Source organism: Pongo abelii, chromosome 23, assembly GCF_028885655.2.
Source record: "Pongo abelii isolate AG06213 chromosome 23, NHGRI_mPonAbe1-v2.0_pri, whole genome shotgun sequence".
Classification (NCBI taxonomy): Eukaryota; Metazoa; Chordata; class Mammalia; order Primates; family Hominidae; genus Pongo; species Pongo abelii.
In genome coordinates this window covers 1057990-1072859 of record NC_085929.1, presented here as the reverse complement: position 1 = coordinate 1072859, position 14870 = coordinate 1057990, and the positions used below count along the sequence as shown (strand labels likewise).

At 41.7% G+C, this 14870-nt stretch overlaps 1 pseudogene; it reads right to left on the bottom strand.

Moving 5' to 3' along the window:
* Window positions 1-760: 760 nt before the first annotated feature.
* On the bottom strand, window positions 761-14524 carry LOC129053399 (zinc finger protein 285-like; annotated as a pseudogene).
* Between the last annotated feature and the right edge of the window lie 346 nt (window positions 14525-14870).

The window sequence follows — 14870 nt, the reverse complement described above, 5'->3', positions numbered from 1 at the left end:
TTCTAAAAAGAAATCCAACACAGATCAGATGGCGACCTTCTATCAACCCAGTCTGAAATAAGCAGCCTCCAAGTCACCTTGGCAGGGATAGAGAAGCCTGAGAATGTTTATAAAGGCTAGACATGAAAGTGGCTTATGTCACTTTTGCTCACACTCCATTGGCTAGAACTCAAACATGGGCACACTCTTAACTGCAAGAGTTACTGGGAAATAGGCTCTTCTTATTTGCAAGGAAATGGAACCAGTTTGATAACATAGCACTGCCTCTGCCACACCCTTCAAATGCCACTTCTGTAGAGCTTCTCACCTGTGCAGAGAATCTCATGGAAAACCTGAGTACTAACGTTCTTTCACAGTAAGTGCATCGGTTTCATTTCTGAGCACACTTTTGAATGTTCTTCATACAGAGAGTATTTTTCTATTTGGGACTAAAAAAACTCTAAGGACTTCGGCTGAACTGAAGAACTTTCCATAATCATCCCAATTAGAATTTCCATCCTGGACACACCCTTTAATGGAAATTTGACCTCTAACTACAAACACTACCACAAACCACCCATTTGTCAAGAGTAACCTACTTTGCCATTGTAGCATACAGCAGTTGATAGGAGCTTCACAGAAGTTCTTGAAATCCACAAGCCTTGCCTGGCACACTCCAATGCTGCAGGGGGACATTATCAATGGCAGTGTCCCTGTCTTTTGCTCCCCCAGCCCTCACACAGGCTGAGTAAGCCTCTATTATCTGGAATACAGTGTGGCTTCTGTTTTCCTAATTTAACCCTGATTTACTACGTTTATAATGTTTCTCTCTGCTCATGTAGTCTTTGATGAGTCAGAAGGTCTTTGCCATGCTCACAATGTGTGTGCTGTGTCTCATCTATATGCATTCTCTGTTGGGCAAGGAGGTATGAATTACGACTGAAGACCTTACCACATACCTTACACTTACAGGGCCTCTGTTCTGTGTGGACTCTGAGATGAACATGAAGATCTGAATTCCGACTGAAGCCTTTACCACACTCATCACGTTTATATGGTTTCTCTCTGGTGTTATCGCTTTGATGGAAGTGAATATATGAACTGTAACTAAAGCACTTTCCACACACTTCGCATTTATATGGTTTTTCTCCAGTGTGAACTCTGCTGAGTGTGAAGAACAGAGCTATACACAAAATCCTTTCCACACACATTGCATTTGTATGGTTTCTCCTCTGTGTGGACTCTCTGGTGAATGTGAAGGTGTGTACTTTGGCTGAAGCCCTTTCCACACTCACCACACCTATAAGGTTTCTCCCCTGTGTGAAACCTCCAGTGGAGTTGAAGAACGGAGCTTGAACTAAAGCACTTGACACACTCACTGGATTTGTAAGGCTTCTCTCCAGTGTGGACTCTCTGATGGATAAGAAGGTTGGGGCTCTGTTCAAAGCCCTTCCCGCACTCTTCACATTTGTGGGCTTTTTCCCTGTGTGTACTCCCTGATCGGTACAAAGAAGTGACCTAAATCCAAACGCTTTCCCACATACGTCGCATTTGTAGGGCATCTCCCCTGTGTGGACTCGACGATGGTTGTGAAGGGAAGAGTTCACCTGAAGCCCTTGCCATAATCTTTACATTTTTAGGGATTGTCTCCTGAGGGGACTTTCTGACATCTGGGAAGGTCTGAGCTCTGTTTGCAGCCTGTAGGCCATCGTGGAATTCATAGGGAGTCTCCCCTGAGTGGGTTTTACAATGAACAATAAGATATTGGCTCTGACTTAAGTTCTTTCCATACTGGTCACATTTATAAGATTTTTCTCCTAGGTGAGTGCTGTGATGGATACGAGGATCTGTATCATCTGCAAAGGCCACCCCACAGTTATTACATGTGAAAGGCTGCGGTAAAACATGGGCCACATGATGTTGTTCAACTGTTGATTTCATACCCAAGTTTTTCCCACAGTTGCGGTGCCTACCAGGGTCCTCTGCTTTACATTCTTGGGACTCATGATGATCACGTGAGGTCCAATTGAGGCTGTCATCATGCTGAGCACTTCTGTACAATTTCTCTTCCACATAAATTCCCTTATATCTTCCCTGAGATTTCTGGGGCTCGGTCATTATGTTGCCTTTCCTCCAAGATTCTGGGGTAAGAAGCTGTGTCAGGCTTTGCCATGCTGTGATATCTTGATTTTTGATAATGGCATTTACTACATATTTTTCGTTTTCAGAAATCTGAAGAGACACGCCTGCCCACTCTTTACAGAGGGAAACATCTTCTAAATGTGGGGAACACTGTTCTTGAAGGTTCATGATATAATCCTGACACACAGTTTAATCCTGGATCCTTTGTTTCCAAATCTGCCAGCAATGAAGCACTTCTTGAGAAAGGAAACTTAACCCCTTTTACTGAAGATTCAAAATGTTGTTTTTAATCCCATCTCCCATGAGAAGAAAGAGAATTTGTGAATCACCTGTCCAGAGGTTCTGAGAAAATGAAATATGATGGGGTGGGAAGTTGTCCCTGGCTTCTATTGACATGTGAAACAGTTAGAGCAACAATAATTCTAACCTGTGAGCTGCCAATTAGAAATCAAGTGTTGTAGGGAAATTAAGAGAAATCTTGGCCAGGTGCAGTGGCTCATGCCTGTCATAGCAACACTTTCAGAGGCTGAGGTGGGAGGATCACTCAATCTCCGGAGATCAAGACCAGGCTGGGCAGTTTGGTGAGATCGCATCTCTACACAAAAATTAAAAATTGGCTCAGTTTTTCCTATGATTCCAGCTACTTGGAAATCTGAGGTTGGAGGATTGCTTAATAGTGGAGCGCAGAGGCTGCAGTGATCCAAGATTGTGCCACTGCATTCCAGCCAGGGTGACAGAGCAAGGCCTTCCACCCCCACACAGCAAAAAAGAATAAAAGGAAATCTTAGGAAAAATTTATGAAGGAAGAAATTCACCTCCCCTCTATAAGAGTAGTCAATAAAAAGCCTTTAATAGTCTTGCTACAAAAGGTATGGGAAAGGCTCCCATTTTATGTAGTGTATGTGTGTATAGAAATAATACATATTGATGGAGTGTTTTTTATATGTTGGGCAGAGTAAGGGACACAAATGGTCACAAGAAGTTTCAGAAACAAACAGGTTCTATCTCCTGATGTCTTCCCTTCCTTCACATCACTGTCATATGGAGGACTTTGATGTATGTTTGTGTACAACCTGCCCAACTGTACATGGTTAGACTTAAGGGGATGGGGATAAAAAGGCAATGGGGATTGAAATAGGGATAAACATTGTGAAACATGGCCCTGGCATTGTGCGGGGATACATCTGTAAACCTCTGAGACAAGCTTTAAGAGACATCCTTTTTATTTTCCCCAAGGTTCTTTGTCTTCATGAAAAGATAGAGACCACTCAGATCCTATAATCCATTTCCTTAAATTTTGACCTTTTAAGTTATTGCAGAATCCCAAACAGACATGACTATGAGAATGGGGAACAGATATTGTGGTACTGTCAATGGCCTGGCACCCAGGGAAGCAAGACTTAGGTATATAACAAACCGGGAGCTGAGGCAGAAGAGGATGATCATATTTTTGGGACCCTACGATGGGTTTCAAAATGGCATGAATATCATGGTCAAGTCCCACTGGATACTGCTTCTGGTTTAAGGTCCTTTCTGGGTTGTTTTATTGAAAGTGACTTTAGTTTATAAGATAGTATCAGGGAAAAGGAGACCATGAGCTGCACCAAATGGGCTTTAATCAGTGGTTTTCCAATTGTTTTGATTGTAACCCACAATAAAATCAGCATTGTGACTCAGTAGGAATAGGCACGAACATCAACACAGACTGCCCACTAAAACAGAAGTTTTATCAGCTGATACTTACATACGATGTGCAATGCACTTTGATAAATTCTTTTGTTTTCTGTTCTATTAATCTATTTTGCTTTTTAAGAATTGCTAGTTATGACACAGTAATTTGATTTCAGGACTCACCAAGAGGGTTTTATCCTGCAGTTTGAGAAACAACTGCAGGGATATGCAGATTTATGTAAAAGGTCCTGTGTCTACAGATTACGCTTTGGTTTCACGAGGTTATTTATTAAAAACACAGGAACTAGGGCAAGATTAGGGGGGCTCAAATCCTAGTTCTTCTTATAAGCTGTGTGATCATGGGCAAGTTATGAATTCTGTGACTCAGTTGTTTCATCCATTGATATGGTTTGGCTGTGTCCCCACCCAAATCTCGTCTTGAATTGTAACTCCCATAATTCCCAGGTGTCATGTCCCATAATTCCCACATGTCACAGCCTCCACACAGAGTCCCTACCAGGGCCCTACCTAGTGGAGCTGCGAGAAGAGGGCCACTGTCTTTCAGACACCAGAATCCTAGATCCACAAACAGCTTGAACCGTGTGCCTGGAAAAGCCACAAACACTCAACACCAGCCCACAAAAGCAGCCGGAAGGGAGACTATACTCTGCAGAGCCACAGCAGTGGAGCTGCCCAAGACCATGGAAACCTATCTCTTACATCAGCGTGACCAGGATGCAAGACATGGAGTCAAAGGAGATCACTTTCGAGCTTTAAGATTTGACTGCCCTGTTGGATTTCAGACTTGCATGGGGCCTGTAGCCCCTTTGTTTTGGCCAATTTCTCCCATTTGGAACAGCTGCATTTACATAATGCCTGTACATGCACTTTATCTAGGAAGTAAATAAATTGTTTTTTTATTTAACAGACTCATAGATGGAAGAGGCTTGGCTTGTCTCAGATGAGACACTGGACTGTGGACTTTTGAGTTAATGCTGAAATGAGTTAAGACTTTGTGGGACTGTTGGGAGGCATGATTGGTTTTGAAATGTAAGGACATAAGATTTGGGAGGGGCCAGGTTGGGATAATATGGTTTGGCTGTGTCTCCACCCAAATCTCACCTTGAATTGTAACTCCCACAATTCCCATGTGTCATGGGAGGAACCAGGTAGGAGGCCATTGAATTACAGGGATGGGTCTTTCCTGTGTTGTTCTCATGATAATGATGAGTCTCATGAGATCTGATGGTTTTTAAAAGGGAGATTCTGAATGGGTGCAGTGGCTCACACCTGTAATCCCAGAACTTTGGGAGGCCAAAATGGGTGGATCACGAGGTCAAGAGATTGAGACAATCCTGGCCAACGTGGTGAAACCCCGTCTCTACTAACAATACAAAAATTAGCTGGGCATGGTGGTGCATGCCTGTATTCCCAGATACAGGCAGGAGAATTGTCTGAACTTGGTAGTTGGAGGTTGCAGTGAGCCAAGATAGCACCACTGTACTGCAGCCTGGCTACAGAGCCATACTCCTTAAAAAAAAAAAAAAAGGAGGGTTTCCCTGCACAAGCTCTCTTCTCTTGTCTGCCACCATGTGAGATGTGCCTTTCACCTTTCACCATGACTATGAGGCCTCCCCAGGGATGTGGAAGTGTAAGTCCAATACAGGGATAATAACAGTAACTATCCATATTAGTCCATTCTCATGTTACTAATAAAGACATACCCAAGACTGCATAATTTATAAAGTTCCATATGGCTGTGGAGGCCTCACAATCATGACAGAAGGTGAAGGAAGAGCAAAGGGACATCCTACATGGCGGCAGGCAAAGAGAAAGCCTGTAGGGGAACACCAATTTATAAAACCATCAAATCTCATGAGACTTATTCACTCTCATAAGAACAGCATGAGAAACACCCCTGCCCATGATTCAGCTACCTCCTTCCAGGCCCCACCTATGACATGTGGGAATTATGGGAGCTACAATTCAAGATGAGACTTGGGTAGGGATATAGCCAAACCATATCTCTATCTCATAAACTAAACTTAGGTAACACATAACTCTATATGAACCTCTGAGAAATGAAAATGAGGTTACATATTTATCAAAAAGTAATCAAATAAGCCAACACTTAGATTACACTTACTACATACCAGTAAGTATTGGCTATTGTAACTGCCAACCAAACCAAAGTTCTCCCTCGGTTCCTTTAACACTGGTTTATCCAAAACATTGGCTAAACATTGATTTTCCTCCAGAAGCAACCAATAGATCAAGGCTCTTGGTGATGTGTGAATTTTATAGGTCTCATTCTGAGAAATATGAGGAAAGAATGAGAGCCTAAATGTGTGATTAGGGGAGGGAGGGATTACTACCTGCATTGAATGCCCACAGGCCAGGGGTATGAGATTTGGGGAGAGCTCCCTCACAAACCCATCACAAGGGGCCAGATCCTCACACTGATCTGTAAAAGCTTATTAACTGCAGGGTTCTAACCTTCACATGCATCCCTTAGGAGTTTTATTTCCAGTGTCCAAAGTTTCTCTTTGTGATCTAACTGGAGTTTTCTATCTGGTTTGAAATGATGATTTCAGGACACATGTCCAGTGGTCTGATGCTCAGTTACTCATCCACTGAGATGAGGTTCCTGAAGTTTTCCAGCATCACATCTTGGTACAGGTTTATCTGGACTTTAACCAATAGTGCCAGCTCTTCCTTGGTGAAGACAACAGCCATGTCCTTGAATTTCACCCTTTCCTAAAACATCAACCACATGCCACATCAATCATCCACGCAAATGACTGGTCTTAGTCTGTTTGGGCTGTCTTAATAAAATACCACAGTCTGATTAGGTTAAACAATAAACTAACTTCTTACTGTTCTGGAGGTTGGAAAGTCTAAGATCAAGTACCACCAAGATAGGTTTCATTCAGGTTTCATCTCTTGGCTTGTAGACAGCTGTCCTCTCACTCTGTCCTTACATGGCAGAGGGAGAATGAGAGCAAGCTCTGTTGAGGCTCTCTTATAAGGACATTAATCCTATTGGATCAGCGATTCCCAAAGGACAATATTAATAAAATTATAAAATATGGCCCAGGAAATAGGTACAGATAAATCTATACTAACGTGTTGTGCTGACACACGAGTCTAGTACTGTTCCATGAGTTCATTTCTCATCACACACCAAGATTTGGTATTTTCACTTTTTCAGGGCAGATTAATCCATTTTTATCATGTTAAAAGGAACTCAGAAGACAGGGTAACTAAAAGCATGGCTCCTAGATTCAAAAAACACAATAGAGTAAAGGGAGATTATTAGGATAATTAAGAACACTTGGATATCAACTAGGTATTAAAACATAGTGGTATCAATGTGAAATTTCTTGAGTATGTTAACAGTAATGTGGAAATGTAGGAAAATGCTCTTACTCTTAGGAGATACAAGCTGAAATATTTAGAAATGAATTATAATAATGCCTGCAATTTATCCCCTACTGGGTCATCAAAATAAAATACAGATATGTGTATATATATACGTATATTATGTATATGTTTGTGGGTGATTGTTAACAATTGGTGAATCCAGGTAAATATTACACATTATGCTATTCTTTCATTTTCCTGATAAATTGAAATTTCTCAAAATAAAAGGATGTGGGGAATAATCTGATATTAATAACCATCTCCTAATCAAGAAACCAATTTTTACATAAAATATTTCTATCTCTGCATATATCACACTGCTCAGAGTTAAGTATTTACAGATATGTTCTCTCAATAGACTCTGCATCTCTAAATAATGCAGAGCTTTCAAACGAAAGTTGTAAGCGATTACAAAGGATGTCACGAAGAATATGTTCCTAACAATTGTCCAATTACCCAAATCTGACAATGATTAAAATCAAAATCTAAGGGAGTCAGCACGGCTGTCCTAATAGCATCACTCTCTCAGTAACACTACTGTATACCTTCTTCTGTGGGAGGCAACAAAATCGAATTTGAGTTAATCATTCAGGAAATACGGATACCCTGAAGTCTACTTGGGGTGTTCAAATGTAGGGAGAAGGGGTTAGGGATAGAGGTTCACCCAGCCTACGCCCCATTCTCCCTTCTCTGCCTCAACTATAGAGCCTGGGAAAACAAAACACTCATTTCTCCACCACCCTTGTAGCTGGATGGATGCCTTGCAGGAAGCCTAGGCAGTGATTGTCATAGGATGCAGATACAAGGAGAGCCCCCAAATATCAAGAAACCAAATTTATCAACGAATAAACACTTGCAAAAATCTATAAATCTTTTCCTGTCTTAAGTATTCTTGTATAACCATCTATGAAGTATTCTTGTAAAACCTTGAACCTGAATCTATTTAAGCATCTGGTGCTTCCACTTACAAGAAATACTGTGGATAGATAACACATTGAAAGATAAGAAAAGGAAGCAAACAAATGCATTCCAAACATAGGAAAGAACACAGGACACCAAACTTGGTTTCTACAACAAGTCAATAGCAGGAGAGAATAAAGTAGAGGGGCAAATTTCTCTAGATTAAAAGAGATTATGAGACACAACAGCCAACTATATGATAGTATAGACCTTGGTAAGATCCCATTTGAACAAACCAACTGTTAAAAAAATTTTTGAGATAATCAGGTAAATTTGGTTATTGTCTGGGTATTAGATAATACCAAATAATTATTGATTATCTCATTAGTCAATATTTTAGGAAATATATACTGAAATACATAGAGAATGTGGTAAATTAGATTGCTGTTTAGAAATATCCTCTTCCATACTCACTAATCCCACCAAAGGACCAGAGTGTGTTTTCTTACCCCTTAGTTTTGACTTGGCAATGTAACTTACTCTGGCTATCGAAATGAAGCAGAAGTGAGAATGTGCCAGTTCTAACCTGGGCCTTGACAGATCTCACGCGTTCACTTGCTCTCTTGTCCCTCTCTCTTCACTACGAGGGCACACCCAAGCTAACCAAAACCAGCAGAGTGCTACCAAATATTCATGGCATCGGCTTTAGGTCCAGGCCATAACCATTGAGGACACTGTTATACGAGGTTGGAAAAATGGTGACCTGGATGTAGTGGTGAACATTTGGTAAACTGTTGCTGTAATTTAGAAGATAGAAAATTTACCTAATGAATCTTGGACTTGGGCAAGATGGTTTCCAGGCAGAAGGATAAAAGTGTGAGCTCATTCATTTTAGTTGCATATATAATAAAGTACTATACAAAAGTGATGTGCTCAGAGAAAAACCAATACAGTGTAAAATAACATGCCTCTTTAAAATACTCTGGGAAAGAAAAAAATGAAAAAGAGATTAAGCAATGATTAAGCAATGATTAACTTTGGCGAAAAGTTAACCATTGAAACTGCATGATGGGTACTGCAAGTGGAGATTCATAATACCATTTGTCCTTTTTGTGTACTTTCATAATTAATTTTGTTCATGATTAAAAGAAAATCCTTCCTCCACACTGTGATGGTGTTTTTAATGTGACAACTTGGCTAAGCTACAGTCCTCAGTTATTGAATCAAACACAAATCTAGGTATTGCTATGAAGATAATTTGTAGATGTGATTAAAGTCCATAATCAGTTTACTTTAAGGGAGATTATTCTAACTAATCTGAGTATGTCTGATTCAAAAAACTAAAAGGTCTTATGAGCAGAGCTGAGTCTTCCCTGAGAGGTGGAGAAATTCCACCCATAGACAGCGGCTTCAGTCTGTGTCTAAGAGTTCTGGCCATCCTTCCTGAGGGACTGCCATGTGGATTTTGGACTTGCCTAGTTAGCCTCCATAATCATATAAGTCAATTCCTTAAGATAAATCTCTTAATATATATCTCTTACTGGTTCTGCCTTGCTGGTTGAACTCTGACCAATAGATACCCATTCAAATCTTGTTACTTATTGAACGAGACCAGTGACATTTAGAGTATAGTCATGTATATGCTGCCCATGCACTCAGATGCTGCGGCAACACCAAATTGCTATAAAAGTTTCTGAACTTACTCTTGATTCTTTTTCCCTCATGGGGCAGTGATAAGCAGTTCATGGACTGGTACTGCTACATGAACCACACTTAGAGTAGCACCAAAGTAGACATCTTGAAATCTGTGAGTTTGTTTCTTCACTTCTATAAAGGGAGTCAAACCATCTGCCTCACAAAGTCATTATGAGCAAGATGAAGTACCTAATACATAGTAGTCATTCAAAAAATGCTGACCTCCTTTCAGAAAGCAGAAGTGTCTGGTTCCTCAGAATGAACAGTATATTTAAAGAGAAAGAACCCCTTAACTTACCTGGAACTTAATCATACCATCTTCCTTTTGGAAAGGGCAGGATTCTGGAAAAGCAGAACTGCAAAGAAGAAAGAATCCATGAGATCATGGATTCAACAAGTTATAAATGAACATTGGTTCCTTCCTTATCTGTACAAATTTCTCTCAGTTCCTTCTCTCCCTAGATATCGTCTCTTCTCGTTCTGAACAGACTGAACTCCCACCTCCTCAAGACTTCCCTAGATTTGTCCCCAGTCCCTCAATCTCAGACCACTGTGTAACTCCTATCTCTCTCCTCAAGCTTTTGGGTCAAAATCTGCACATTCTTTTCCTTTTCTCAGATTTGTGAATGAACTGACATAATCTACATCTGTATTATGCTGGAAAAAAGGCTCCAGAATTGCTGAATAAGGGAGCAATCTCAGGGCTGGGCACAGTGGCTCACGCCTGTAATCCCCAGCAATTTGGGAACCTGAGACAGGTAGATCACTTGAGGCCAGGAGTTCGAGACCAGCCTGGCCCACATGGTGAAATCCGGTCTCTACTAAAAATACAAAATTAGCTGGGATTGGTGGCGGGCACCTGTAGTCCCAGCTACTCAGGAGGCTGAGGCAGGACAATCACTTGAACCTGGGAGGCAGAGGCTGCAGTGAGCTGTGCTTGCACCACTGCACTCCAGCCTGTGCAACAGAGACAGACTTTGTCTCAAAAAAAAAAAAAAGAAAAAAAAAGAGAGAAATCTCAGGATGACAGGGGCCTTCTGCTATTTCCACTTTTACATGCAAGACTTGACCTTGTATGGCCAGGCCTGTGGTCTAAAGAACTTGCAATTAGCCAAGATATACAAATTAAATCCCAATTTTTATTATTATGTTAATCAATAATGCAAATTTTTAAACATCTACACCTTGACTCTTGGCTTCCTAAACTATCTCTCCAGCAGCCATTCTATCCACTGCTTTTGCAAATATTGATGACACACCTATGACATATAAGACACATCCTCTGCTCTGGAAATGCTCATGGTATACTGAACTATACATGCTCTCAGACAGCAAGTAGCAAATTAGATAGACAGACCTTCTAAGCTTGCCACTTCATATACACTAAAGCCCCTTCCTGTACTGCTTATATCAGTGGATTCCCTTGCCAATTAGATTCCAGTTGGGTTCAGCCAATGGGGAAAGTCAGCAAGAGATCCAGGGAAGGGACAAGAGTGAAGTCAGAATATTTATTCCCCCAGGTTTTTCCCTAAAGGTTGCTGTGGAATGGCTATGATCCATATCCATTGACCAAAGTTCATGGTCACCATCAGGCAGCTGTCATCCAATGAATCTTTCTTCAGGTTTTAGCGACTGCCTCCTCCCTTAGCCCTTCAGTCCTAAAGGCAGTAAGTTACCCTGCTATCAATAGCTCTTAAATATTGCCATACCCTTTGTTGATTACCACAGCCTGCCTACAACTTTATAGATTGTCCCTTTATTAAGCTCTTCTCAAATTACCCCATTTGAGTGTTCTGTCTATTTTTTATTGGGATTCCATCCGATAAACCCTGTAAACACAATTGCCTCTCGCCTTTGTGGAGAAACTTACTGAATAAAATTGCCACTTTAAGCACTGTGGAAACTCCAAAGATTAAAAAATAAAAGCCAAAAACCAGGTTTCTGCCTTCTAAGATAGTGCTTCTCACACTATCTGTGATAAAAGACTAGTTTTTTTATTATTATTACTGTTACTTTCAGTCTGTCACAGACTGATATTTTGGTAAGATACAGTAAAAAGAAATTACTGGAAAAAGGAAATTAAGAAGGTATGCAAATTAAAGCCCAATTGTTATTATTATGTTAATCAATAAGACAAAATTTTAAACATCTACACTCAAGTTCTCAAATTATCTGGTCACAGACCAATATCATTTATTGGCACTGGTCTGTTGGCTACCCTTTGAATTGCAGCTCACAGGGTTATAGAAACAGGTTAATAGAATATGAAATGTCTTTAGGGTAAATCCTTGGACTCTTTTTCTCTCTTTTACTACCTTTAAGAGACATCATTAATCACTTCTTATTTTGGGCTCCAACAAAGGCCAAAATAAGGAATGTTCAAGTCATTAATACAGCATGAATTACATCATTTTAAAATAGTTAAAACCTACCAAGGAAACACTCCTCCTTTCCCCTGTCAAAAAAACTACAAATCCTAAAAACAAACAAACAAACAAACAAACAAACAAAAAACCAAGCCGTAGTCTTTTATCCACTGTACTTGCTAAGGATCTTATCATTTAACAAGCACTCAATCAGTGTTTCTTAATATTAACAAATGCACAAATAGAATTGGCTTGGATATTATACATTAGATGCACGTGCAAAGACATAAACTCACCCTCTACTTCCAGTACCTGTTCTCACTTAAGAGCCAATAATGGGACAGGTTTATTTTCAAGCACACATCTCCACACATGCAGTCACACATATATGGTTGAGGGTTTGGTTTCCTGAATTTCTGGCTTCAGACACTCCCTGCCTGTGTCAACTATGGGCCATGGCAGTAACCAGATGGCACATTCAAATTTGAGGTGAGTTTAATAAACAGACGGCTTACAATGGTGTTGGCTGGGGGTAAGGAAATCAGAGTGGATAAGGCTCTATCCTGGGAAGTGACAGGGAGGTGACATTATACTACCTGGGCTTTAAGAGGTAAGGGGAGGGAGCAGTCCCTGGAGCCTGGAACTGAGAGGACTGTGTGGCCAGGACCACCAAAACCATGACCTGTTGTTTAGAAGGGCAGCTAATCTGTGACAATCCTGCAGAGAGAGAACTCGGGGACAAGATCCTCCAACTCACACTTCTTCCTCTCTCCAAACCTTCCTGTTGAGACTTCCCATTGGCCAAAGACAAGCAATGAAGCAATGCCAAAAGGCAATGGCGGCCTTTCAGGGCAGACAGCAGGGTGGAAAAGGTGGGGAGCCAAAGGCATGGGACACGTGGCACCTCAGGACTCTTGTTTTTTCCCTATCTGCCAAAGTCCACACAGCTCTCTCACACAAATGCCTTTCTCATCCCTCAACCTGACAACTACTCTGATCTGAGGAATAAATCACGAATGAGACCAGATGCCCATACCAACCTCTTCAGCGAATGAAGACCTAGAGGAAATGTGCAGCTGAATCTGGAACTGCAATTGTTCAGAAACACGATCAGAAATGTAATAAAAGCTGCCATTACACCTAAAATAATTAACACTAAATCTCTAACTTTATCAAATATACAGAGAGCATTCAAATTTCAAATTTGTTGAGTGTAATTTAACACTTACATTTGCTCATGTGCTTTATAATACTCAAATTCCGTACTCCCTGGCTCACAGCCTGTGAGGTGAGAATGGAGTTAATAATTTGGGGAAGTTCTTTTCTTTTCTTTTCTTTTTTTTTTTTTTTTTTTTGAGACAGAGTCTCGCTCTGTTGCCCAGGCTGGAGTGCAGTGGCGCGATCTCAGCTCACTGCAAGCTCCGCCTCCCGGGTTCACACCAGTCTCCAACCTCAGCCTCCGGAGTAGCTGGGACTGCAGGCGCCCGCCACCGTGCCCGGCAAATTTTTTGTAATTTTTTTTTTTTTTCAGTAGAGACGGGGTTTCACCGTGTTAGCCAGGATGGTCTCGATCTCCTGACCTCGTGATCCACCCAAAGTGCTGGGATTACAGGAGGGAGGCACCGCGCCAGGCCTGGGACCGTTCTTTTCAAAATGTATGCGGTGATATTAAACTCCTGAGTTATTACAGTCTGAGTTGTTTCTTTATTGCCAGAAGCCGGAACCTCTGCCCTGAAGTCAGAAATGCCCCAATGGAGTCAGAGCTGCTAAAATCCAGAGTTCAGACCCAAGACAATTCCCCATCCAAGAACCTAGGGGTGCTGAGCCAGAATCGCCCGCGCCAAACTGAGCGAGAATAGCCCAAGCCATCCTCTATCTCCAGAGAAAAGCTGCTTAAGCAAATCCCTCATCCCATTCAGGGAGGCACAGCCCCAGCCATTACTCCCAAACTCTGAGCCAGCGCCCCTCTGCCCTCATCCAGAGATGCACATTCCAAGACTGGACCCTAAGCCTCGACCCAAGGTGGCACAGCGCAAGTCGCTGTCACGAAACGTGAAGATGCACGTTTTGTCAAACCCAGGGCTGCTCCCCAAACCGAGCCCACGCGCTTCCCATCCCACCCCGGGTAGGTAGGGGCCGCTGAACTTCCCCAGCCTACCCCACCCACGAGGCCATATCATTGGTCACCAGTCCCCTCTTCCACTCCTCCTACTTCAGTCCACAGGGACAGGTCACAGCTGCACATCCTGCAGCCCTACTCCTGGCTACGCTTCCGAGAGGGGCGCGGTCCACGCGGGACTCACCGCAGCATCCCAAACAATGTCGCCCGCAGCTAGCGTCTGGTACCACGGCGCATGTGCAAGGAGGCCTATGGACTACAATCCCCAGAAAGCCCCGCGCGCAGCAGTGGACATTCGCAAGGCTACCAGGGTGAAGGTAGCCTTTGACTTCCGTGCACTTGGAAGTCCTTTGACTTCCGTGCATTCGTCTAAAATAATGACAATCGTAATAACGATAAAATATTGAAATGTTAAATAAATCACTATCAACGATGAAAAGAAAAAGTTTCAGTATTTTACCACTTGGAAATGAGCACTTTACCATTTTAGTGAAGACTTTTGTGGGTTCTTATTTTATAGGCATGTCTTTTAATGTTAAAACCACGAAACTTTTCAATTAAAATTCACTTAAATA